Source organism: Schistocerca cancellata, chromosome 4, assembly GCF_023864275.1.
Source record: "Schistocerca cancellata isolate TAMUIC-IGC-003103 chromosome 4, iqSchCanc2.1, whole genome shotgun sequence".
Taxonomy (NCBI): Eukaryota; Metazoa; Arthropoda; class Insecta; order Orthoptera; family Acrididae; genus Schistocerca; species Schistocerca cancellata.
In genome coordinates, this window is record NC_064629.1 from 259,337,675 (window position 1) to 259,365,079 (window position 27,405).

The window sequence follows — 27,405 nt, forward strand, 5'->3', positions numbered from 1 at the left end:
AGTTTATCTATCATCTCCGTAACGCTTTCGCGATTGCTAGCTGATCCTGTAACGAAGCGCGCTGCTCTCCGTTGGATGTTCTCTATCTCTTCTATCAACCCTATCTGGTACGGATCCCACACCGGTGAGCAGTATTCAAGCAGTGGACGAACAAGTGTACTGTAACCTACTTCGTTTGTTTTCGGACTGCATTTCCTTAGGATTCTTCCGATGAATCTCAGTCTGGCATCTGCTTTACCGACGATTAATTTTATATGGTCATTCCATTTTAAATCACTCCTAATACCTACTCCCAGATAATTTATGGAGCTAACTGCTTCAAGTTGCTGACCTGCTATATTGTAGCTAAATGATAAAGGATTTTTCTTTCTATGTATTCGCAGCACATTACACTTGTCTACATTGAGATTCAATTGCCATCCCCTGCACCAAGCGTCAATTCGTACAGATCCTCCTGCATTTCAGTACAATTTTCCTATGTTACAACCTCTCGATATACTACAGCATCATCCGCAAAAAGCCTCAGTGAACTTCCGATGTTATTCCTTTCCTATTCCACTCACAAACAGAGTGAGGGAAAAACGACTATCTATGTGCCTCCGTATGAGCTCTAATTTCTCGAATCTTATCTTCGTAGTCCTTATGCGCAATGTATGTTGGCAGCAGTAGACTCGTTTGGCATTCACCTTCAAATACCGGTTCTCTAAATATTCTCAGTAGTGTTTCTAGAAAAAAAAACATCGCCTTCCCTCCAGGGATTCCCTTTTGAGTTCCCGAAGCATCTCAGTAGTACTTAGACGTGTTGTTCGAACCTACCGGTAACAAATCTATCAGCCCGCCTCTGAATTGCTTCGATATCTTCCTTCAATCCGACGTGGTACAGATCCTTAATACTTGAGTAGTACTCAAGAGCCGGCCGGAGTGGCCAGCGGGTTCTAGGCGCTTCAGTCTGGAGCCGAGCGACCGCTACGGTCGCAGGTTCGAATCCTGCTTCGGGCATGGATGTGTGTGATGTCCTTAGGTTTGTTAGGTTTAATTAGTTCTAAGTTCTAGGCGACTGATGACCTCAGAAGTTAAGTCGCATAGTGCTCAGAGCCAAGTACTCAAGAACAGATCGTACCAGCGTCCTACATGCGGTCTCCTATTACAGTTTCTTGCTCTATCCTCATACAACGCTGACTTCAAATATTTATTACTATTTGCGGATCGAGCTACGTATTGGAGTAATGAGGGAGAATAGGTTTAAAATATCATTTTTCTTTGGGAAAGTTATAAGCATCTGAGCAAATTCATTCTAAGCTCATCAACGGGACGAAGCTTTACGACGAAGAGTTGTGATGTATTTACAGTACATAGTCTCTTCAAAATAGTAATAAAATCGAACATTAACATTAATTAATGTTTTAGAAACTTCAGCTGTGGTTCAAATGGTTCAAATGGCTCTGAGCACTATGGGACTTAACATCTATGGTCATCAGTCCCCTAGAACTTAGAACTACTTAAACCTAACTAACCTAAGGACAGCACACAACACCCAGTCATGACGAGGCAGAGAAAATCCCTGACCCCGCCGGGAATCGAACCCGGGAACCCGGGCGTGTGAAGCGAGAACGCTACCGCACGACCACGAGATTCGGACACTTCAGCTGTGAATTACTCGTGTCATCTGGTATAATTATCACTGCCATGTAGGTGCCACAATTAATCTCTTCAAGTCTGGGAAGCACAAGGGTCAACTAGCTAAAGCCATAACAACATTCCAGCTCCAGCCTCAAGCAAACTAATGTCACTGTCTGCTACCATCGGTAAGGTTCTGTTTCGCAGCACATAGCGGTAATTTCTGAGTCTAAAACTTAAATAGATCGGGTCAGTCACACGAAGTTCAAGTGGAATGACCGGTTTCCGCCGGTACGTCCCATTCTCAGATCTTCAAGACAATTAAGTTTCAAAGTTAAAAGGGAAGTTATGCAAATAAGGTATATTGAAACTTCCTGGCAGATTAAAACTGTGTGCCCGACCGAGACTCAAACTCGGGACCTTTGCCTTTCGCGGGAAAGTGCTCTACCATCGGAGCTACCGAAGCACGACTCACGCCCGGTCCTCACAGCTTTACTTCTGCCATTATCTCGTCTCCTACCTTCCAAACTTAATTATTAAGTTTATCAATTATTAATTGTTTGATATAAGCTGCTTGTTGATTTTCGTTACCGGACTAGTTTTGGGTGTTGCCCATCATCGGCAGTACTTGTTATCCACCAATGACACATATATATATTACCTTACTTGCAGTGTGTGTTATAGCCTCACCGTGCATATGTGGTTTTCAATTCATTGTAATGCCCTATGTTCTCTAGCGTGCGCAAATGACAGCATTTCATAATAGTCACGTAATAATGCGATATAAAGTTAGCATACGGATTTTATTTCGAAAATATACGCAGTTATCATTGGCAGTTGTTGTACATGTAAAGGTTACCTTTTGTTGTACATCATAAAATATATATAATGCTACTTCTGATTTATATTATCTCTGTCAGCAGACCGAAGAAACATATTGTCATTAAAGAATACTAACGAAGTTTTCGACAGATTTCGACAGATCTGTTAATTTAAAATAATCTCAGGATGTTTCGTAACACATATGAAAATTTCTATCTCTCCGAAAATATTTGTTAAACCCTCTTTTTCGGCAATACATAGGAGTAACAGGCTTTGTGTCACGCCGCAGGCTTTGTGGTGTTGTTCTTTCAGGTGACATGATACAACAGCTACCAGTCCTACATACTGCCGAAAAAAGTAACTTACTACATATATTGGAAGAAACAGAAATTTTCCAATATATAACAAAACATCTTTATGTTATTTTAAATGAGCAGACTGACATAAAAAATACGGCGATAATTTTGCTAGAATTCTTTAATGTTAACACATTTCCTTGTTCTGCTAACAGAGGTAAAACAAATTAGAAGTAATCCTATATATTCTTTACGATGTATAACAAAAAGTAAGATTTGCATATACATGATTGTCAATGACAGCTGCGTATATTTTCGAAAAAAAATTCCTAGTGCTAATTATATAATATATGATTAAATCACACCATTGTATTATTACATAAATATTACGAACAAATGTCATTGAAATAGGCTAGAGAACATAACTATAATGCAAGAGATATGATGGTATACTGAAAGTGATAGGTATATAAAACACTATTATATGCACTGTAAGCAAAGTATTATATATGTGTCTTTTGTATCATACAGATACCGCTGACGATGGGCAACGCCACTACGGGTCGAATTCGTTTGCTGGCAGCTGGCTGCCCGGACTGCCTGAACGAGAAGACTGCCAATGAGGAATGAGCACACACGCAGCAAGCAGAGTACCACACTTAGGTGCCCTCTGCTGGTCAGATGCGATACCATTTTCATCAAATAAGTCCCTGAAAATGTTCAGTGTTTTCTCTTAACAATAATATTTATGTATTAAGTAGTTCTCATTGCAAATGAAACTTCTTGGCAAATTAAAACTGTGCGTCAGACCGAGAGTCGCACTCAAGACCTTTTCCAGTCACTAGTAAGTGTTATACCGACTGAACCACCCAAGCACGAGTCAGAACCCGTCCTCAGCACTTTACTTCCGCCAGTAATTCATCTCCTACCTTTCAAAACTCACAGAAGCTCTCCTGTGAATCCTGCAGGGCTAGCACTCTTGGAAGAAAGGATATAGCGGAGTTATGTCTTAGCCAAAACCTGGGTGATGTTTTTAGAATGAAAGTTTTAATCTGCCAGGAAATTTCATATCAGCGCACATTCCGCTGCAGAATGAAAATTTGATTCGGAGAACATTTCCCCGACTGTGACCAAGCCATGTCTCCACAATATCCTTTCTTCCAGATTGCTAGTCCTGCAAGTTTCGCAGGAGAGCTTCTGCGAAGTTTGGAAGGCAGGAGATGAGGTACAGGCGGAAATAAAGTTGTGAGGTCGGATCGTGAGTTGTGGTTGGGTAACACAGTCTGTGGAACACTTGTTGCCTAAAGGAGAATGATCCGGTCTGCCACACTGTTTAAATCTGGTAGGAAGTTTCTTATCAGCGCACATTCCTCTGCAGAGTGAAAGTTTCATTTGGAAAACTATATACATGTTTTAAAAATTTTCAAATATAAATGCTGTAAACTTATTAGCGTACTCTCTTAACATTTTGCGTAATGTACGCTATTGTTAAAAATGCCTCACATCTCTGTCATAAATCTGCAGACATTGTAATGCAGCTTTATATACTCGTATTTTATTGAATAAATTACCTATGCGTGATCTTTCAAAATTTCCTTGAAGACCTTTTGCTGAAATACCCCAATAACAAATAAACTGACAGTCTGTAGCCCCACTAGGGTTAGCTTTTCTTACACAAGTCTCTCCGCTCCTCGTGTATAATCGTGGTTTCTCTGGTGGTAGGAATAGAACCACAGTATGCTCATGACATCGCTGTTTTTTACTGTTATTTTAATTTTTGACCTTATTTTCTCGTAAAACTGATAATGGCCGATGCCAACCAAAATCAGTAATTTCATACTGAAACTAGTGTGGTTGCGTCATAAAATGAATTATGTCCAAAACAATCAGTCACTGTGCGTATTCAGCCGAATGAAATTTCGTTCTTCCCTTAATGTGAACACTTGCAAGTTTTACAAAACATCGTACTATTGAAGCTGTCTTCAGAAGTCAAAATAATTCTGAATCCGTATCTGATGGACGTTTCACCAAGGCTGTGCTCTGCAAACTGTCTTGGAGAGGTCTTTCCGCGTTAAGACGCTGAAACACTCACCATCTATGTGGCCATACCTTCGCTTCACTGGATGGAGGAAATGGCTTCCCGAATGACGGTGAAGTTCAAACTCGAGAGTTATGCCATCAAAGTCATTGTTGTTTATTTGTTGTCCTTTAGAAGAAGAAAGAGCGTTTGAAGTTCTGTCGACACTGTGGTCATTAGAGACTGAAGGCTGTCCTTTATATTCTGCTGTATTTGTCGTGTTTCCTTCCTTTCTCGTAATTCCTTAGTTGCACAGCAAGTCTTTCTGATCAGTAACAAATTAGATCACTGGTTTTATATTACGAAAATCGTTAAATCAGGAAGAAAGGTAAATCTGCTGGTTCTGAGCATGAATATAAAAAAAATTGTGGTCATATTAAACACAAAATCAACTGTATCTTTCCCTCTTAAGAATCTACTGCAGTCATATCTTGTTTACCAATAGATCTTTATTGACGCAAGTAGCCTATTCACTCTACCTTCTTGATCCCCAAGTCCATGGAAGTACGAATTCATTCACCATAGATATAGCTGTCATGATTCTCTTCCTAATGTAACAAAAATATTATCCTATCAAAAAATTTACACTAACAGTAACCCAATTCGACACTGCTTTTTTAAAAATGTTTAGAGCAATACGGCTTGACAATCTAATTTTTTATTTCAGCTACTATGCGCTGTTTTGTATCTTTTTTAACCGAACAAATCGTTGTTTATTACATACGACTTCTTTGGCATTTGTGGAGTTATTTTCTCTAACAAATGTTCACAATGTTAAAGTGTGTGTGTGAACTCCTAAGGGGCTAAACTGCTTAGGTCATCGGTCCCTAGACTTACACACTACTTAAACTAACTTATGCTAAGAACAACACATAAACCCATGCCCGAGGGAGGACTCAAACCTCCGGCGAGAGGGGCCGCGCAGTCCTAGACATAACGCATCAAACCGCGCGGCCACTCGGCACAGCTCTTACAAGTATTACCAGTATTTAGTGATTGTAGCTTTATTGTCGTGCGCCTGCAACTGTTAGGAAGAAATGTATTTGAAAACTTTATACGATGGATTTCAAACACAATTAAGTCAGAACATGCTATAACCGAAACCGCAAAAATATTTTATATTTCGATCATTTCCGCTGTACATAGGTTTCTAAATGGAGATATCGAAAAAATCCCATTTCACCCATACTTTACTTTCAAGGATTCTATTACATTTGTATTAATAACATCATTATTAATCATACCATGCTTGATTAATCCTTACCTCCTAGGAGATCCAGATAATTTTGTTCCTGCTAACTATGGTGCACGAAGTACCCAGGTGGACATAATGGAAATTCACCGATAGAAACCTCTCAGAAATTTCTGCGCTTCCATCATACACACTGCCGGCAAAAAGAACAGCCACATAATTTGGACATGCTGAGTCAATTGGGCAATGATGATCATATCAGAGGCCACGTGAAGATTCTCACACTTGTGATGAGGTTCTGGACGTGCACACAGCACAGACGCCCGCCAGGATCGTCTTATTGTAAAGGAAGTAGTGGTACATCGTGCAGCTATAACGGTACAGATAAGAGGGCTTGTCAGCCCACACGTGTCAACACGAACTGTTGTGAACCGGTTGATAGCAATGGGACTATGGGCACGCACAACTTTTAACTTGTCTTCCACGCTCGCTACAGCATCGATGTCCACGGCTCGATTGGTGCCGTCAGAGGATCGCTTGGAAGATGGAATGGCGCGCCGTGGTCTTCAGCCATGAAAGCAGATTCTGCATGCACGCATTTGAAAGTCGTTTGTGCACATGACGTAGACCTGGTGAGCGCTGTCTTATAGGTGCATCCGTCCAAGACACATCAACCTCACCCGAGGCCTTACGGTCTGGGGTTGGATAAGCTACAACTCTCGTTCACCTTTGGTGTTTCTGAAGGGTATGCTAAGCAGCGCTGGGTACGTGCAGAATGTTGTCATACCCGTTATTTTGCCTTTCTTGCAACAGGAGGGTGTTGTTCCAGCAGGATAATGCTCGTCCTCACGCTTCTTGTGAAACTCAGCGTGCTCTGCAAAAAGTGTTACAACTTTTCTGGCCAGCACGATCTCCGCACTTGTCTCCAGTCGTGCACGTGTGATGCAATGGAACGAAAAGTGACTCGTGGGTTTTGTCAACAAACAACCCTTACTGAACTAGGTGAAAGGGTCGAACAGGTGTGGCATAACGTGTCCCATGACAGCATTTAACACCTGTACAATCTGTTGGATGCCAGAGTCAGGGCCTGCATTGCCACCCATCGAGGCTATACCATGTACTAACATGGGTGTTTCAACAAGGGTCGATATCTAGTACCTGCGAACTGCTTGTGCTACTGATATGTAAAGATAATCATTTTATGTACTCCGTATGCACTGTTCCAACAATAAATCTTGAATGAATTGGACACCTATAAAAGAGTGTACTAATTTTCTTCATGCAGTATATTTTTTGTTGTTTCGGTCGGAAATCTGTTACACAAACTCTTTGACCACAGGATATCGTTTCTTAAAGCCACTCAAAGTCAAGAATGTAAGGGAAGTAAGCTCATAACTGCACGTTACTGTCATTAAATAGACCGCGCTGCGTCTTCAACAGCGAAAGGGGCAGTGCGGCTTGTGTACTCTGTTCAGTCTGTCAACATCCGTCTAAGGGTCATTTTAAGTTTAGACTGTAACACCGTGCATGCGTTTTCACTATTCTGCATGAACCGTTACCAAGAGGGAACTTTCTCTCCTAACTGCTTATACCTTATTCGGTCGCTTTCTTCAGACTCAAAACAGTAAATATCTGCTTCGGAGTGGTTGCCTGAAGTCAACACCACCAGCTCATTTCCGCTATCTACATATTATGGTATGCAAGTACTCCGTGGAGAACGGAGAAGAGCTGTGCCCAGGCTTTCCGGAGACTGTCTCTGTTGGCCTCTAGGCGTGCATTACAAACAACAATACAGTCCTCACAGCAATGTTATCTGCGAAGCAGATGGCTAAGAGATCATCTACGATACAATCTGGTAGTGGTCGTGGAAAGCGAGTAAGTTATCTTATACCAATCCACGTCTCAGGCATGCAGTACGATGGTTTCGGTAGAGAGTTCAGTCAGTCATGTTTTGGACCAGCATCATGAATGGATGTTGGATGCCTGTCATCATTATCGTAGGGTAGCTTAAAGCTGTTTAATTTGGATAAGAACAGGATCCTTCGACATAATTTCCAGTTCTACAGACACCATTTCGGCCATGGATTCATTGTAATATTGGAGGCGACTATACATTAGCTGCAAACGGTACGACAAACAGTCTTGGGAAATAGTTGTGGTTGCGTTCTCCAAGGATTGTCTTGAGCAACTAGTTCGACAACCCACACGAGGAAATATTTATGACCCTGTAGCAAACAGGCCTGAACTTAACGACAGTATCAATATAAAAGCAGGGTTTAACGAATACTATGTGATCTTAGCCACAATTGTAACTAAAGTTAATAAATCCACCAAGAAGAGTAGGAGAATTTTTATGTTGGAAAAGGCAAGACAAGCAGTTGTTAGATCATAACTACACAATGAATGGACAACATTTAGTTCCATTGTGGTAGATTTATAGGAATGATGGGAAACGTTTAAACTGGTATCAGCAACAGCATTGCACAACGCTACGTCTTGTTTTGCATACATAACAGTGCTTTTCATAATTTCCAGACAGTAACTGTTTGTTGTTTAAAATATCGAGCATTTTTAATTTTCATTTGTTTCATGTCTTCTGTAACCTATAATTTACTTACAGCGAATATCTGTGTGGTGTCAACATTCATTTGTTCCGTCCGTTCGCCGTCTCTAAGTTAGTTGATCAGACTAGCAGAAGATAACCATTCACTAGTTCTTATTGTACTGCAGTTTAAATGTGTTTTAGTGTTTTCCTGTATACTTTAATGGTAGCATCATAGGTGGTAAATGTGGATGTTGCCATAGGGTCGTGAATACGGAAGAAACATGATATAACGCTAGATTTGTCTTCCAAAGGGGTGATTGTAGAGGGTAGGCCAACAAAATATCAGGTGAGGCTCTCCCATGGAGCTGTGATTATACAGTCGAGACAAGAGGATCATGGAGCAACGAACGAAGACTTTTACTCTTCAGGCTGAATTAGAAATGGTTTATCTTGAATTATATAGGTTGAAAGCGGGAAAAGACAATGGGAACTGGGAAAAAGTAAGAAGTAATAACTGAAATATGTAATAAGGAAACGTGGTTCTGCCTAAAGCAAACACAATTTTTCTTATTTTAGGACCGAAACACGTTTCGAGACGGTTTCATGATCTTCATTGGCTTCATTTACTCTGTTAAATATGATTTAAAGAATTTATGCACTATAATACATAAAAATTTTTGAATTAATAGTATTTACACTAATAAATATGCTGACAGGAATGTGACCAGGAAATATATATATACACCTTAGCATTACCTATTGGTGTTCACGTGGCTGTCTGATATTTCCATCAGAGCTATAATTATTGCCTTCCAGTATGTCACCTGCAATTAATCATCGTTTAGCAATGTTTTGTTACGTAATTCACCAAATTTTAGGCCTAATATGAAATTATCGATACTTAGTTTCCTTTCCTAACTTTTCTTCCATTTTCATGGCACTAATGTCGTAATATTATCATGTGTCATAAGCAAAAATTTTCAGATTTACTCCTTCATAGCATTTTTTAGGTTACGGTACGAGTTTCCGAAAAAGTGTGTTGAAGTATATGGTGATTGTGAACCCACATTGTGAATTGTTGAGTAGGGAGGGAGCAGCGGACTGTGCACGTAAGTGTGTGTACTTACTTTTTGTAGATGTAGCGTTTTCATGATTCTACATTATAGCTGAGTGACGCTTCCTAACACACATTGTATCACTGCTTGTGTAATGTTCACTTGTTCTGCCATCCTATTGTGTGTGTTCTGAGTTTTGCAAAGAAAAAGGAGAAAATCTCAGACATCACATTTAAGATTTGGTTTAACCGTCAGTTCGATAAGTTAACTTGAAAAGGAAAAGAGATTCAACCAGTTTTCGCGAAAAGTAGAATAGAGAAGACACATACGAACAACTTTAATGCTGGAGTTTTTGCAGCGCCACGACTAACACTGGGTTAATCCAGCTGTTATGTTGACACATGTCTAAGCTTACTGTGTGATGCTTATGACCCATCACCCGCCCCACCACTTGTCGCTACTGTCATCTATTGCAAAACAGTGGAAGCAAAATTGAAGACCTAATATTTAGAAATAATCCATTCCCATATTAGTCTGAGAAATCAAGTTTCCTTTGTTTTACTTCAGACGTGGAGATCATATCATTCATACACAAAGTATTTATTTTACCAAAACTCATGAATGAATTAAAATACAAACTAGCGGTTCTCACAATTTCGTTTAATAAATTTGCTCTACATTTTTAGAATGAATCAACTGCATTGCTCGTCTGGGAAACCAAGTCTCCTTTGTTCAACCTCACTCGTGAAGCCCAGATCATGCATACAAAAGTATTTTTACCAAAAGTCATGAACGAATCTAAACCTCATACTGATTCATTCACACGTCAACTAATATGATCACCCCTGACTACCAAAAGAAACTACAATAAAATAGTTGAAATTTGTACCTTAAAAATTTCAAATACTTCATACGTCGGAGCCCAGATCATTCATACACGAAGTATACTTATCAAAACTCAAGAATGGTATTAAAACTTCACACGAAGTTCATTCTTCCGCAAACTAATATGATCACCTCCGATTCCAAAAGAAACTTCAATGAAATGACTAAAAATTCGCAAATTCCGTGGGATACCTACAGATCAGTACATACTCACGAAGCCCTGGTAGAATAGGCAACCTTTCAGCACCCAGCCTCACCGCTATCGTTACCCCTGTGATGGGGTGACCACCCAACGTGTGGGTCACATTAAATGTATTTGCATTCGCGAATGTGGACTACCAGCTGCAGAAATGAATGACGACAGCAAAAATTTGTGCCGGACCGGGGCTCTGACGCGAATTCGCCGCTTATCGCTAGCGTGGCCTTACTATTAGGATATCCCAGCACGTCTCACGGTAGTCAACCATATGTCTACAACCGGCACTTGTATATCCATTATTCAATGGGTGTTCATTTTAAATGAAGACATTCAAATATCTCGGATCAAAAGTAGTTATAATTACAATCTGTTTGTCTTGGAGGCGGACAACCAATGATACGACACTCGACCCCCCATCTGGCCCTGTTCGTCGGTGTCGGGGAACAATTTGTAAGGTGGCTATAATTTTGCACCTTAAAAGCACTCATCTACATACTTTACCGTGATTTACAACTGGAACTAGGACTCATTTGATAGGTTGTAGATTGCACATATGAATATTTAAAGAAGACTGACGTTGTCACGTACACCTTGTAAATAGATGTTAACGCTTATTGCATGAAAAGTGATGGTGTGACTTTATTATCAAAAAGGCGTAATGAATGATTGCCTATACTATTAGAGATTGGAACGCCAGTGTAAAAGAAATAGCAGGCGTAACTCAATCCCTGGCTGGAAAAGCCTGCACAGATGTGTTGGTCCTGCTTAACACAGGATGTAGCGCAAGATGGATGGTCGGGGCACCTCAGTGCTGAAGCACAATAGAGTGGCGGCTGGGCGGTTTTTGCTAGGCTGGAAGGATAACCGGAAACACTGAAAATCTTGGACACAGCAGAGAGGAACAAGGAATCGTTACCTCGCAAATCACGGAGGCTCTGTTATTTCTGAGAATTTTTACTCTGAAAAGCGCATCATCGTACGAATTCATAAATAGCTGGGATAGGAATTTCCTCAGAAACTGTCCACGCTGGACGACAAAAGGCTAAAATATGGTTGGTCGGCGTTCGGAAGAATCTGTAGAGAGGGAGAATGTTTCGTGGTTTCGAGAATATGATTCGCCTTTTGCAGTTACGCGGAAGAGGAGTCGAGCTTTGCTCCGAAGCCAGCGGTGGAGAGAAAGGAGTCTTCCGTTTTGAGCGCCCGTATTTGACGGTCGCTTAGTATCAGCTTTTGTTGGTACAGACGGACTTGTTGTCTTTGCCTCGCAGGAGATTTTATATGTAAGAACAGTTAGGCACTGTACGGTTGCGAACTTACACGATTCTGGACTTCGCCTCCCGGTAGGGAGTCGTCGTTGAGTACGCAGTTTTCAGTGATTGAATGCACTTCCTCCGTCCGTACTCACATAGAGACGTTATCTGAATTCCGTCCTTGTGGCTGGGAGCTCGTGTTTCTTGTCTGTATAACACAAAGAGCGGAAGACAGTATTCGATCATACTTGTCAGAGGGCCACCTTCTACCGTCCTATTGTTTGAAAGAGGTTTTTTTTCTTCCATCGTAACAGACGTGTATTAGAACCATTACTCCAATGCACCAGACGCAGTACATATGGTGATATTGCTAACTGTGTAAGGTGTCAGGCAAATCCAACACCTTCCATGAAAACCCTGACATGATAAGCAAATCCAGTAGTATGTCACATAGCTCCGAATAAATCGTGACATTAAATTAACCAAAGTAATACGAGTAACGAGTGAGCAAATGGAATACAACAGACTAACACAAGAATGCCTAAATGCATGTCATACCTTCCCACTGTGAGACAGACGCAGTTCCGAGGGGAGAAACGAGAACAGAAGCCGAGAGCAGAACCGTGTCAAGCTAGAAGGCCCTACGATAAGGGACGGACACCCACGTCATCAGCTAACCACCAGGACCACCCCCCAGCCCATTTTAAAAGCTAGAGCCCTCCAGAAGAACAGTATAGATCTTACGATAACACTAAAAGGGCCACACCAGCTGCAAGTTTTAGCGTGAGACTTTTTCGCGTCTCTGTTACGTTGCAAACTTTAAAGACATTGCCCCACCACGAAAAGTGTAACGTTTCTCATTGGATAGACAGAATTTTTGTAGGTGGAGCTTAAGGTTAACATTGAGACCCTGATTGGTCACATGAAAACACAGCCAGATAGTTTTTTTTTAAACCAACTTCGGTAAATTGTAGTAAGGAGAAGTTAGGAGAGGAGTTGCTTCCGAGACGGCGAGCTGTATGGAGCTGTGCCGGCCGCCGCCCCCTGACGAACACGGACAAGGTAATGAACGCATGCGATGCCGCATTTTTGAGCGCATAAGGCTTCACTCAGAACTGCAGAAGTCTCATCTGTTACATCCCCTTTTTACATAATACTAGTGTCGATCGTCAATTGAAGCTCATGGTATTCACATTTGCTACGTAAGTTAAAATCTGAAACGCGATGATTTTTCTATTATATAATTATTGAGAAGCCACATCAGCCACTGTAATTTACGACAAGTTAGGTAAGTAATTAAAGATAATAGAGGGTCACTGTAGACCATTTTGATAGTTTTCTCCTTTGTGAAACTTAATTTATACCTAGATTATAGATGTGATATGGCATAGGTCATCCTTCGATCCATTGTAGAACTTGGAAACCCATTCAGGGAATATTCGTTCACATTTTTGTTGAACGCAGTTGGTTTTTATCATCCTGCATTAAAACATTTCCTTTTATCAATAGTGCAATTTTGTGAGTAGAATAAAATTTCCAATGGTAAACTTAACTGCTTTTTCGACGTTGTTTTACCAGCTAACTAAAAATAGGGAAGCCTTGAACCCCTTCCACTAAATTTAGTTAGTATTAAGTTTCTTCTACAGGGAGTGCAGTGAAGCTGACGCTCAAATCATTAAGTATTTGGTTATAACATCGCTAGTCTCACTGAACTCTTCTGAACTCTACATGTCATGTGTGGTCTGGCGTCTCCTTACCAGCAACAGGTCCCAGGTTCAAACTAGTCAATACCCTAAAAACAGCTCAGAGCGTCGTTGCGCGGAAGTGGTAGGGAGACACGACTTAGAACAAACAAACACCACGCAGAATGTTAGAACTGCTTCAGCTTATTAGGGCTATAACGCTAAATAGCTATGATCACATAAGTTCTATTTCCACTGAGGTTGTACACCACTGTAGATCATCTTTGAAAGTAGTGTTTGCTAGTGTTTGGTATGTAGATAATGTCAGTATTTTTAATCTATAATAAATGTATAAGCAGAAAAAACATTTATTATTACGTAGTTACTAGTTCCCTTGACCATTCATTTATGTTTATGTTGTAATTTATATGTTAAAGAGCAAGAAGGAGGAAATAATATCACAATTAAGAGATCCTAACATCTGCTTCTTGGTGTAGTCGGACAGGGCCAAATCTTGATTATCGCGTTTAGTGATCTCCGCAGTGCACATTCGTTTTACACCCGCCTGGAGTAGCGTCATGGACACTCTGAAATAGGAACCTCCATGTTTCATTGCAGATTACGATTCTACGGGAAAATTTACGTTTGTTTTTTTAGAACCACCACAGATAGCGCTGTAATCGGAGGAATGGAAATGTGTACACAATACTAATCTGCGACATGCTGCTCAATGGCCCTTGAATATCCAATGGTATGTGGGACCCCACCTCCATGCTACCAGTCCAGTATTGCATAACTTCTGATTGGAAACCTCATTCGCAACGTTGTATTCCTCCAACATATCGGACAGGGACTACTCGACACGCCACCGAGACCATCTAGCAAACTACGCCATATCATAAGAGGCTGTACACTGCTACCGGAGTTGACGTATCGTGCAGACATAGAACAGAGAGGGGTTATAAACATTAAAATACTTGTGCTGTATTTATTACCTGCACACCTATCATTTGGAGAAGAGACGTGCAAGTGGATGCTGAATATTGCAATCACAGAAGAAGAAACTGATATGATCCTGCTTATGGAGCATGTGGGAGAAATATTGAGGCTACTATAGCCTTGTATGACAAGTGTTTTCCAGAGAAAGCTCGCTCTAGTTCGCCACTTCTACAAGGTTGAGAACGCCTTGATGTCTGATGGTAGCGTACAAACTAGTAAAAGGAAACGAAGGAAACGTGTTACCGAAGATGCTAATGAAACAGCTATACACATGGATAAGCTCCCGGAAAATACACTGTGATTCCAGTATGTCCGTAGGTAGCATTGTCACAAAACGGCATAAATATCGCCCATACCATGTGTGACTGGACCAAGAAATTCATGGCACTGATTTCCATTACCAGTAAGTGTTTTGTGAATGGGAATGTCAACAAATGCTAACGACCCCCGCGTTTTTTGCCGAGGTACTTTTCTCTGATGAGTCTACATTCACAACCCATGGTAGTGTTAACCGGCGTGGTGGATCAAAGATGGCAGTGGTAGATATGGCAATGTTGCAATGATGTCATGGTGGGAAGTTCATATTTTGGTGGGAAGATAGGTCAACTGGGCTACCCCCACTAACCTAACCCCCTCCCCTCCTCCCCACTCCACCCTCCCCTCCCCCAGAAAGTGGCGGGAAGTTCATATTTTGGTGAGAAGATAGGTCAATTGGGCTACATCCACTAACCTAACCCCTCATCTCCCCGTCTCCCCAGTCCCCCTCCCCTACCACAGAAAGTTGTGAGAAGTTCAAATTCCAGCAAGACAATGCAACACACGATGGCTACCTCCACTAACTTAACAAAATTGTGAGAAAAATGCACTTGGACTAACTCCAGTAACCTAAGTCATCCAACCGCCACCTATCCCTAGGAATTGGTGGGGAAATGACTCATCTTGTTCTGGGCTGCTGGATAGGATGGACGTAAGTCTTCATTTTGCATGCAGTGTTTTTTAAACAATTTGAGGCAATAGCTCCATCCAGTGTGTACACCATGAGGTCCAGAGTCCAACTTACATAGTAGACAGTACTGCCACCAGAGGGCACTGTCGTCTCTCCTGTGATGTAATCCAGGATGGCGGTCTGTGGGGGAAAATAGTATGACAAGGACTCAGCCCTTATTAAGCTGCTGGATAGGAACGACTGTACTTTATTTATTTTGGAACAATTTATTTAGGGATGGATTTGACATAGTATGTTTATTACACTGTCACAAAACACTCGCCCTGATGTGCCTCGGGTCACGTTATATAGCCTACAGATCTGCAAACTACACGTAAATTATCGAAATAATGCAGTACACTAAGTGCAGACACGAAAACAACTCTAAAATTGTCAAAGTAATGCATATAAGACGCTCTGCAAACACTGTCACTACTCATAAACTGTCTAAATAATGCAGTAAACAGCATACAGACCTTCAAACTACTCGTAAATCACTGAAATAATGCAAAGCACAGCCCACAGACTTGTTCGCCAAATAATTCAACAGACACGCATACAACTCATAAATTGTCACAAAATAGTGCATGTAAAAGGACCTGCAAACACGCTCACAACGCTTAAACACCTGATAATTATGCAGTCCACAAACATTCAGTGCATGAAGAAAACGACTATTGCTCAATTACACTACTCTGCAACTGAGGAGGGAAGCTTGAATCTTTCAACATGAAACTGATCTCCACATGTCATATTGCATATCGATGTAGCAAACACACAGTTCGTATCCTGCGCCATACGAAATCGCCCCTTCTGCATCCTGCATATAGCTATTAACCATCAGATACTCGTAAATATATCACAAAGACTGTTGTACAAAGGCAGGGTCGATTCACCTCGGCATATAGGTGTTACTGTTTTCGGCGCTGACCTGTTTGCTTGCTGCTGTGCTTTCTACAGCCATCTTGAGGCTCACAAGAATACTGGGAACCAGGCACATATTTATCAGAGTACCTACAATTAAATATTAGGACTGCTGCCGCAGTCTCACACTGAGCAATGTACTGGAAATGTCTCCTCTTGACGGCTGTGATTCTGGAACGAATCTCAATATGTGTAGTGCACTTAATTTTCCACGTAAAAAAAAAAAAAATCTTTCATCCCCCCCCCCTATGGCTATCGATGGTGCTGAATCTATACCTCCCTCACAATAGGACACACAGTAGCGACCACCAGATATATAATGCGAAGAGTGTTGCACAAAGGCTGGGTCGGTTCCCCTTGGCGCAAAGGTGTCACTGTTTCAAGCCCCTACCTGCTTGCGTGCTACACCCATCCCCAGTCTCTGGGATTACAAGAACATACGTATTTTCACATGGCTTGCCAGAATATCATACCATTTTCGCGATACTGCTCGATGGCAGGTACATAGCAATATCGTTTGCTTAGCGGTATCGGTTGTGCAGTATAATTTCGAAGATATGTACCGGAAACTATTTCTCTAGAAATTCGAAAATTTAGCAAGGTGGAGCTTGCTGTAAACTATTGAGTAACTATAAACTGATCTCGTCTGTGAAGACCTTTACATGAAACGTCGAAAAATATAGAGGAAACTGATACTTCCACTTGCGAATACCGATGTCGGTGATATAACAGATCCCAAATCATCGTTATAATTTGCAAAGTCAACTAAGGTGTTCCTCATGTCTAGAGAACCAGCAAACATGTCTTCCACCTGTCTTTCACCTGCTAGATGCGCACACCACAAACGATGTTCTCTCAACCAAATGAGGATGGGAAATGTGTAGGAGCAGTCAACCAGACAATTTACATGTGAGGGAATAATGGCTCAGCGCAAACACATGTCCATATTGAATGTTCTCAAATTTCCACGTTATCACGAAGGCAGTCCAACACATAATGAGTACTGGTTCGCTATTCCGCCGTCTAGAGGACGACACGGTTAAGTCAACTACATTCCTGCTTCCCAACAGGCCTCTCGATTTGGACAGCTCCTTCCGTTAGTGGGAAACATGAATCATTCCCGCCACAAACCACCGGCTCTGTGCACCAAGTGCGCATGGACAGAATCAGAATTCTACCAGGAAACTAGTCTTCGCGGTTTATATATGAGTGTCTGATGGTTGATAGCTATATGCAGGATGTAAAAGTGGAGATTTTGTATGGCGCAGTATACGAATTGTGTGTTTGCCACATTGATATGTCATATGGTACGTGGAGATTGGTTACACGTGAAAGATTCAAGCTTCCATCCCCAATGGCAGAGCAGCGTAATTCAGCAAGAGTCTTTCCATATTTGATGACCTGTAAGTCGCTTTTGCAGGGTTTCATTGTCAGTGCAGTATGGCGATCTGTAGAAAATAGTTTTGCCACGGAATGTCTCATCTGCAGAAAGAAAGAAAAAAGAGGTGTACAGTGCTTCCACACCGACACCATCAGTAATCTGGTGGACAAATCCAGTCAGAGGCAATCATAATGCTCCATTCATTCACAAGACATCGTTTGTGCTGGGATGTAGGGGTCTCTACATAGCAGTGAGAACGTCTGCGTTTCAGAGATGTTTGTTGAAAGCAGGACTTAACTATTTCAATGAAGGGTAACACGTGATTGACTGCGTGCCATGTTACGACCATAAGGAGGAATGCATTCGGCGTTATTCTGGGCTATTTTCGTAAACATTTTCTGTTAGAACAAGAGTTTCCATGCGGACAAGCTAAGACATCACGAAACTTCCTACAAAATGGAGTGTTAACTATTTCTACAGCACTCTACAGTTTTCATGAGGTCGACTTGGCCGTTATTTACATAGCCATGTGACATAAGTGCATCACTGAAAACCTTTTAGATGTGGCTGCCCGTCCGCAGCTCGTGGTCGTGCGGTAGCGTTCTCGCTTCCCACGCCCGGGTTCCCCGGTTCGATTCTCGGCGAGATCAGTGATTTTCTCTGCCTCGTGATGCCTGGGTGTTGTGTGATGTCCTTAGGTTAGTTAGGTTTAAGTAGTTCTAAGTTCTAGGGGACTGATGACCATAGCTGTTAAGTCCCGTAGTGCTCAGAGCCATTTGAACCATTTTTTTGTGCCTGCCCGAGTGAGCCGCTATGCAGACATCTCTCTCTGGACACTGTACTTGCAGGTACGCATCAATAGCAGTAAACAAGTGTGCAGCTGGAGGCGTCTCAAATGTCCTGTTAGGATCGGTAGGAACAATGCACCCTGTGCTGTTCTGGGAAGCATTGGAACACATCTCTATAGCACGACCTGTGACGTCAGTATAGCATTGACAAACATTTAGATGTGTCTGCGAGGGCCAGTCGCTCGGCAATTAGATCTTCACAGCACCACAGGTAGAGAGGCATTGTGCCAGCAACAGGAAACACGTGCACATCCAGCGGGTGACTTGTCTCTTACTTACATAGACATATGACGTCAGTATAACACTCGAAAACAGACGCGACTTTCACCTACTGGCTGTATGCAGTAGCAGCCTGAGAGCAATAGCTCATGCCCCTGCATTCGTCTGTCCAGCGGTGGCTCATGGCGGCGTGCGCGCATTGGAACAGCGTTTTTTACGTGCACTGAGTGTTTGTGGACCGCAGTGCTTTCGGCTGCTTAATCGCTGTGAGCGTATTTGCAGAGCCCTTTACATGCATTAATTTTTGACAATTTACGAGTTGTTTGCGTGTCTGTTGCATTATTTTGCGAGAAGTTCTGTAGGCTGTGCTATGCATTATTTCAGTAATGTACGAGTAGTTTGCAGTTCTTTATGCTGTGTACTGCATTATTTGGACAGTTTACGAATAGTGAGCGTGTCTGCAGACCGTTTTACCTCAATTATTTTGACGATTTTCGAGTTACACATTAGTGTACTGCGTTATTTCGGTGATTTACGTCTAGTTTGCAGTTCTGTTTGTTGTGTACTGCATTATTTCGGTAATTCACGAGTTGTTTGCATGTCTGTACAGCAGTGTACTGCATTATTTCGGTAATTTGCGAGTAGTTTGCAAATCTGTCGGCTATGTAGCATGATCAAAACCACATCAGGGCGAGTATTTTGTATCATTGTAATAGATATACTATGTCAAATCCATCCATAAGTAAATTGTTCGAAAATAAATACAGTACAGTCACTCCTATCCAGCAGCTCAGAACAGGCTGAGTCCTTTTCCCACCATTTCCCCCACAGACTGCCATGTTGGATTGTGTCACGTAAAGGATGGCAGTGCCCTCTGGTGGCAGCACTGGTACTAGGTCAGTTGGACTCTGGACCTCATGGTGGACACACTGGATGGAGCTACTGCCTCAAATTGTTTAAATAAACACTGCATGCTGAGTCTTTCCACACCAGTTCCTAGGAATAGGTGGCGGTCAGATGCCTTAGGATAGTGGAAGTAGCCAAAGTTCCCTTTTGTCCCACCATTTTCTTAGGTTAGTGGAGGTAGCCATGGTGTGTTGCATTTTCCTGCTGAAATTTGAACTTCCCACCATTTTCTGGAGAGGGGGAGGGGAAGGGGGAGAGGAGGGGTAAGATTAGTGGAGGTAGCCCAATTGACCTATCTTCCCACCAAAATTTGAACTTCTCGCCATGAAGTCATTGAGACATTGGAATATCTGCCACCGCCATTTTGGATCCACCATCTTGAATAAATTCGGCAACAATGGAGAGTGTTGCCACACTGCCCTTGTTCCTCTACTGGTTTGTGATGCGCCCAACTGCCTGGTCATCAGTGCCCGAGTCACTGGAGTGTAGAGAATCCCCACTGGTTATAGCAAATTAGCCAATAACGTCCTTGTTCAGTTAACGTATGGTGTGGCATCATGGGGAACAAAGTCATTGGTCCGCATTTTATCGATGGTACGTTGAAAGGACACAAATACCGAGCGTTCTTTGAATAAGAACTGTGGGTACTACTGCAGGATGTTGCCCTGGATTTTATAAAAGACATCATATTTGCGCCAGTGACTGTAACATTTTCTTTATTTCACGATTGCAATTTCGGTCTTACAAGGGAATGGTCAGACTTGTCATGTCGAAACCTGTGTTGCTTTTTTTACCACTGTGAGTTAACATTGCAAGAAGTCTGTATGCAGAATGTTAGCTGCTGACATGACCTGGAAGTCTGTAAACAATTTTATGAAGTAAGACATTATTGTCGCATGGTTTCCGCGCTTATAACTGCGTCTTGTACAACCCTGACGTCTCTCGCTACGTTATACCAACGCCATCTAGGGACAAGGTGGCGTTAGCTACGCGCCGCTCTCTCGCTACAGCAGTGAGAGAGCTGATTCCCCCAGTGAAAGCGATCGTATGATAATGAAACATTCGTTGACAAATATGGCTGATATGTTATCTACAACATTCTTTCCAAATAGCTATGAAATAGACAAAAATAAATATACGGTTTAGTACACGTCCAAATTTTATTTCTTGTAATTACCGCAAAAATGCGAAATATTGATACAATGTTCAAAACATAGGTTTTTTGTGCACCAAGAACATACAAGCAAAGACTACATATGGCAGCCCTGCGAATCACAGACGTTGTTAGATGTCCGTAGACAAAACTGGGCTGGTGTTAGGAACGGATCAGGCCTAGTATCAGTATATTTCGACGAGTGCCACACATATTAAATCAAATTCTGAAACCGTGGGGAGGAAAATTGATAATGTACTACTGACTGCAGCTTGAGAATATTGTCACGGTGATAGACAGGAAATTGCAATGATCTGCAGACAATAATTTTCTGTTAGTTTTCTGCAAAATGCCTTCCACTGACGGAAAAATTCTCTGTCTAAAGCTTGAATTACGTTCGTCGTGCCGGGTGGAATCTGAAGCATCTCTACTTCTTTGTCAGGGTGGGCTCGAAATACAGCTTTTAATGAATCAGACCTTTTATGACCTGACCACGAATCTAGAAGAGATTTGTTCCCGCAGAACGGAAGAAAAGCATGACGCATGAAAAGTGTAACATTTTCATTTCCCATTTTTCCAGACTTCGATGCGTCTACCACAAGACTGTTTGCGTAGAACATTGTTCTTTTGACACGTGGTCCAAAACGTCCAGTTGGTTCTTGAAGACACACATATACTTTAGGCAGCAATGAACCATCCAGACTAATTATGGGCATTGTAGTATATGAATGGGTGAGTGCAGTCGTGGACTGCGCAATCGCCTCAATATGTTTTTCCACTTTGAATGACAGTGTTCTTTCCGCACGCATTTATTTTTGAAAACCTGACTGACCTGCATTGTACACGTACGATTCACTAAAACTAGCGATCTCATTTTTTGCATTCGTAAGAAAAGCTCGATACAAATTTTGTTATTTTTCTTGCCACAATTTTATGTGATCTTTTGAAGCGACTAATCAACGTCGAGAAGCTGTAAATTCTTTAGCGCCTATCGCGTTGGCAATCTCTAACGACCAATCACGCAAAGTTGTATCGCTGACACTAAATGACTGTTGTCTGGCATCGGTAAATAGCTCAAAAAGTCGCGCATTTATCTCCGTCGCAATTTCCAGTCGACTCTTACGTCGTCCAGCGACTTCCTTTTTCCATCTATACAATTCACGTTCAGAACGGACAAAGCGATACTTATTTTGAACAGTACTGACACGTAGGCGTTTCTTACCACTTTCGTTCAACCAATACGTCACCGCTTTTTCTTTGTCTGAGCCGGCCGGAGTGGCCGAGCGGTTAAAGGCGCTACAGTCTGGAACCGCACGACCGCTACGGTCGCAGGTTCGAATCCTGCCTCAGGCATGGATGTGTGTGATGTCCTTAGGTTAGTTAGGTTTAAGTAGTTCTAAGTTCTAGGGGACTTATGACCACAGCAGTTGAGTCCCATAGTGCTCAGAGCCATTATTTTTTCTTTGTCTGATAAGGTAATTGTAGTTGCTGGTGTTACTTTCGGAGATAACTGATGATGTTACGTGGCGCTATCACTCGAAGAGTCTTCATGAGTGCAACTTTCGTCGGTGTCTTCGCCGTCTGTAGATTCACAGTCTGCAATATCGAGTGTTTCAGTTGTTTATAGCCACATGTCTGCGCCATTTATATGCTCGTCTAGAAGTTTAACAACCATGTCGCACAACACATAGTCTTCACGCATGTTTTCTGTTGATTGCTTCATTTGGCGTCTGTGGTATATCTCCATGGCAAGCAGTAAACCATTTACAGGGTTCGCCATCACCTGCGAGGGGAGATTGAATGTTCATCGTAAAGTGGCTTGCGGAGTATAGATGAACACGTACAGAACATCTTTCACATCTCTAACCAGTTTCTGGACGGTATGTTTCGAAATACGTACCAGAAATTAAAAGGACGTGCTTGCCACAGAAACGAATATTCGTTTCCCCTTTCCACCAAAACCGTGCAGCGATATTCCTCTTTAATGAACGCCGCGATAAGACGGCCGCACTTCCCGACCATGCGCACAACGCTCGCGACTCGCCATTTCCAGGGGTGACCAGCTGTCACTGCAAGCGCCAAGCAGGAAACACAGCCATGTTCGTGATTTTTTTTAGGTGACTTCCAGTTCTTGTCAGCAGCTACAATTTTGCATACGGACTTTTTGCACAGTTAAATAACAGTGCTAAAAAAAGCAATACATGTTTCGGCATGACAAGTCTGACCATTCCCTTGTTAGTCCATTGTCAAGTGCAGTTGTAAAATACAGAATGTTTATAAATTAAGTGAAAATAAACGCACTGTTAGGAACATCGATACAGCCCTGACAGTACTACAGGCAGTATCCAAAGGAAGAGTCATGAGTGTTCTTGAAGAGATAGAAATGTACAGTCGTTTCAAAAATGATCCTGACAACCTTTTAAACGACAAAACTGACTTGAGAAACAAACAATACCTAGATAATATTTACTCGATCTTACAACGCATGCATAAATAGTAGCTTAGGCATAGGCTCAGATTAATGTATTAAATCTAGTGTTTATGAATTTTATAAAAAGACGTAATCTCACCAAAATGACACTGTACAATATTTTATGATTAAAAATTTTGTATTTTTCGGTGATATTTTGTCAAATACTATATAAACATTCTAAATTTTTCAGCTGCACTTGATAATGGCCTAACGTCGGAACTGCAATCGTGAAATAAGGAAAGTATTACAGTCACTGGTGTAAATCTAATCTCTTTTATAAAGTTCTACGTGGCTGTGAATCCCAGGTATAGAAAGTTAACTAGTTGCCCTGGATGTTCGACAACGTATGTGGTTTCAGCATGACGGTTGCCCAGCGCCTTACGCACTTGAGGAATGGGAGATATTAGACCGCGTTTACACTGGTCGGTAGACCGGCAACTTTGGCTCTATTAATTGACCCGCTAGGTCACCGGATTTGACGTCGCCGGATTTCTTTTTGTGGGTATATTTAAAAGATAAGGTGTACCAGGAAGTGCCAACAGGCCATGAAAACGGGTGGACCGCATGAGAAATGCCTGTGCTGACATTCCCGCAGATATGCTTCTGTCCTGTGTATGGTAATCCGAAAAACAAATCACTAGGTGTACTGAAGTTGGTGGTACTATGTTTGAACATATACTCTAATTGAGTAGAGTAGCGTTCGCCTCGAACCACGGCCACAGTGGCGCGTAGAGTAGTCCTCTATTCGACACGTCAGACGAATACGACTCTGTGAATGGGGTTTCTAATAATAAGTTATGAAATACGGACTTGTGTGAAATCTTATGGGACGTAACTGCTAAGGTCATCAGTCCCTAAGCTTACACACTACCTAACCTAAATTATCCTAAGGGCAAACACACACACCCATGTCTGAGGGAGGACTCGAACCTCCGCCGGGACCAGCCGCACAGTCCATGACTACATCGCCTTAGACTGCAATACAGACCTATCCTACCCTGGCAGTATGGAGGTGAGGCCCACGAGCCGTTGCATACTCAAGAGCCATTGGGTAGCATCTCGTAAATTACGATTGTTAACCCATTTCTATTCTTCGATTACAGCGCCATCTTTGGCGAAACGAAGAAAATGCTTCAGACAAAACGTATGTGGATTTTGCCGTCGAATTGTAATCTGCAATAAGAAACGGGGATCCCATTGAAGATTTCAAAGTTGCCCCCATACCACGAGCGGGGTCGGGTGGGGATCGTGTGTGGTGTCATTGGTAGTACGTTTCCGAGACAAAAGTATAGGAATTATAAGGTTTTTTGAACTGATGTGTAGTTGTTGAGATATTTCAACGTCTTCAGTCAAAATTAAAACCCTGTATATTAGCGTACAGACGAGACATTTTAGTTGAAGTCACTTTTCCGGTGTCGGCAGATAAACATGATATCGCAGTGGCCGTGTTATTCCGAATCATGATGCAATGAAAGGAACATTACATTGTGATGCGGAATAACACATGCAATACAATATCGTATAAACTAGAGCATTTCGTTACCTACCACCGAACTCTTTTGTACCATATTGTACCAGGTCTGATGACCAAGCGAGAACTCTCTGCCTTTCTACTTCCCCTACAGCTCTTGGAAGAACTGGAGGAGCAGATGAAACTATAGCAGCTGGCAGCTACTGGTTACTTGCACGGTAACTCACATTCACTCGCTTCAGTCACGCAGAAGTTAAATGATGCAACAAGGATGTGAGGGGTCAGGGATTTTCTCTGCCTCGTGATCGCTGGGTGTTGTGTGCTGTCCTTAGGTTAGTTAGGTTTAAGTAGTTCTAAGTTCTATGGGACTTATGACCACAGCAGTTGAGTCCCATAGTGCTCAGAGCCATTTGAACCATTTTTGAACAAGGATGTGAGAGTGATTCAGGGGCCCAGTTCTTTGTAACATAATAAAGAAAACAAAACCGTGTAAACTTCACAGTTCCTTCCGAGAGGATTGTGGCAGACAAGTAACACACACCAGCCTGTGTGTGCGTGTGTGTGTGTGTGTGTGTGTGTGTGTGTTTGTGTGTGTGTGTGTGTGTGTGTGTGTGTGTGTGTGTGCGTATTTATGTGTGGGTGGTGTTCTCCTAAGAGTCGTCACGCGCGTTTTCTCTGGTGTGGCAGCAGATTCGTTTTTGCATTGTGTAGCTGGAGCCAGTCCAAGGAAACGGTGCTCATCACTTCTTTCATTGGAAGTTCAGTGTCGACGGAAAGCGTCAGTTTGTTTCCCGTTACAAATGAAATGATTTTTAAGTGAAATTTTATTTACCCCCTCGACACAACGGTCGCAGTTTAGGCTAGTGTGATATTTCTTTTATCAGTCTGTTTAAACAGGAGAGTTAAACTCGAACAATAAACAGCAATCCAGGTGTGACCCAACAGCGCTGCATGCTTGTCGGTAGCAATCAGCGCAGGCTAGGACCTTGCTGTCGTTGCTGGAGTACTAATTGTTGTTTGAGTTTTACTGTCCATGTTAATACATATCGATAAAACAAGTATCGCACTAGACTAATCTGGAACCGTTTTATGGAACGGGCACATACATTTCCGGCGTAAAAATCATTTTGTTTGTAACGGGAAACAAACCGACGCTTAGCATCAACATGGCTGTCGCATAAATTTAGTGATGAGCAGTATTTGTTCGGGCTGACTCGAGCCACACAGTGTAAAAACGGAATTGTTCTCTGCTGAAACACCAGGGAAAATGTGCCTGACGACTCTCAGAAGAAACACTCTGAATATATTTGTATAAACAGTTTCCGGATAAGCAAAATTAATTTGTTTCTTAAGAACCTTAGGAGGAAAAACAACGCATATGGGCCTGTTGTATATCTAGGAGATGTGGAAAATTCGGAAGAGCTATATGTTCTGTGACTCTCTGAACACCACGTTACCACAGGTATACAAGATGTAAGTATTGTAGACTAGCATTGTTTCGTATGGAGTTAACATGGAGAGAGAAGGTGTTGCTATAACGAAACTTCGTTACAAAGTCAAAAATACCGAAATAACCATTTCTTTTTGTAGATCATAATCTAGAAGCATGTACTCGTATTTATGAGGTGCTACTGCATAATTCTTCTCTTACAATTCTGCAAGTCTACAGAACCTCTCTACGAGGCATTCAGGTATCTGTGAGAAATCTACATGTAATATTGACATACCTGTCAGGCAAGAGGAAACAGTTAACGGTTTGTCGAGATTTAAAGTTAGATTTCTTAAAGATTCTGACACGAACAGTGAACGGGAACCTCTGCTTTTCTGTATGAATATGATTTCAGTAATGAATTTTTCAACTGATGAGCTGCAATATAGCAAAATCGTGCTTGATGACATATTTATAGACATTGTTCAGGCTGAAACCGGTCATTAATGTGTTCCACATTATTACTTTGCAATGCGCCATGTAGGAAGGGGATAGGGAGATTGTGGTAAGAAAATTATGATGAGAAACGATTCGTCAGATTAATTAACTTGTTACTTTTCAGCCACTGGATGGTGAGCACACAACCATATATTACATTTATGGCTAGACTGCGTTTTGTGGTCTCGTTGTGCACTGTTGTGTTAATCCCTAATGACATTTATTGAATCCTAAAAGCCGGCTGGGGCAGCCGAGCGGTTCTAGGCGCTTGAGTCTGAAATCGCTCGGCCGTTACGGTCGCAGTATCGAATCCTGCCTTGTGATGACTGGGTGTTGTGTGATGTCCTTAGGTTAGTTATGTTTAAGTAGTTCTAAGTTCTAGGGGACTGATGACCACAAATGTTAAGTCCCATAGTGATCACAGCCATTTGAACCATTTGAATCCTAAAAGCCCATTCTAAGAACAGTTAATGAATAAACTGAAAAACGTAAATAAATG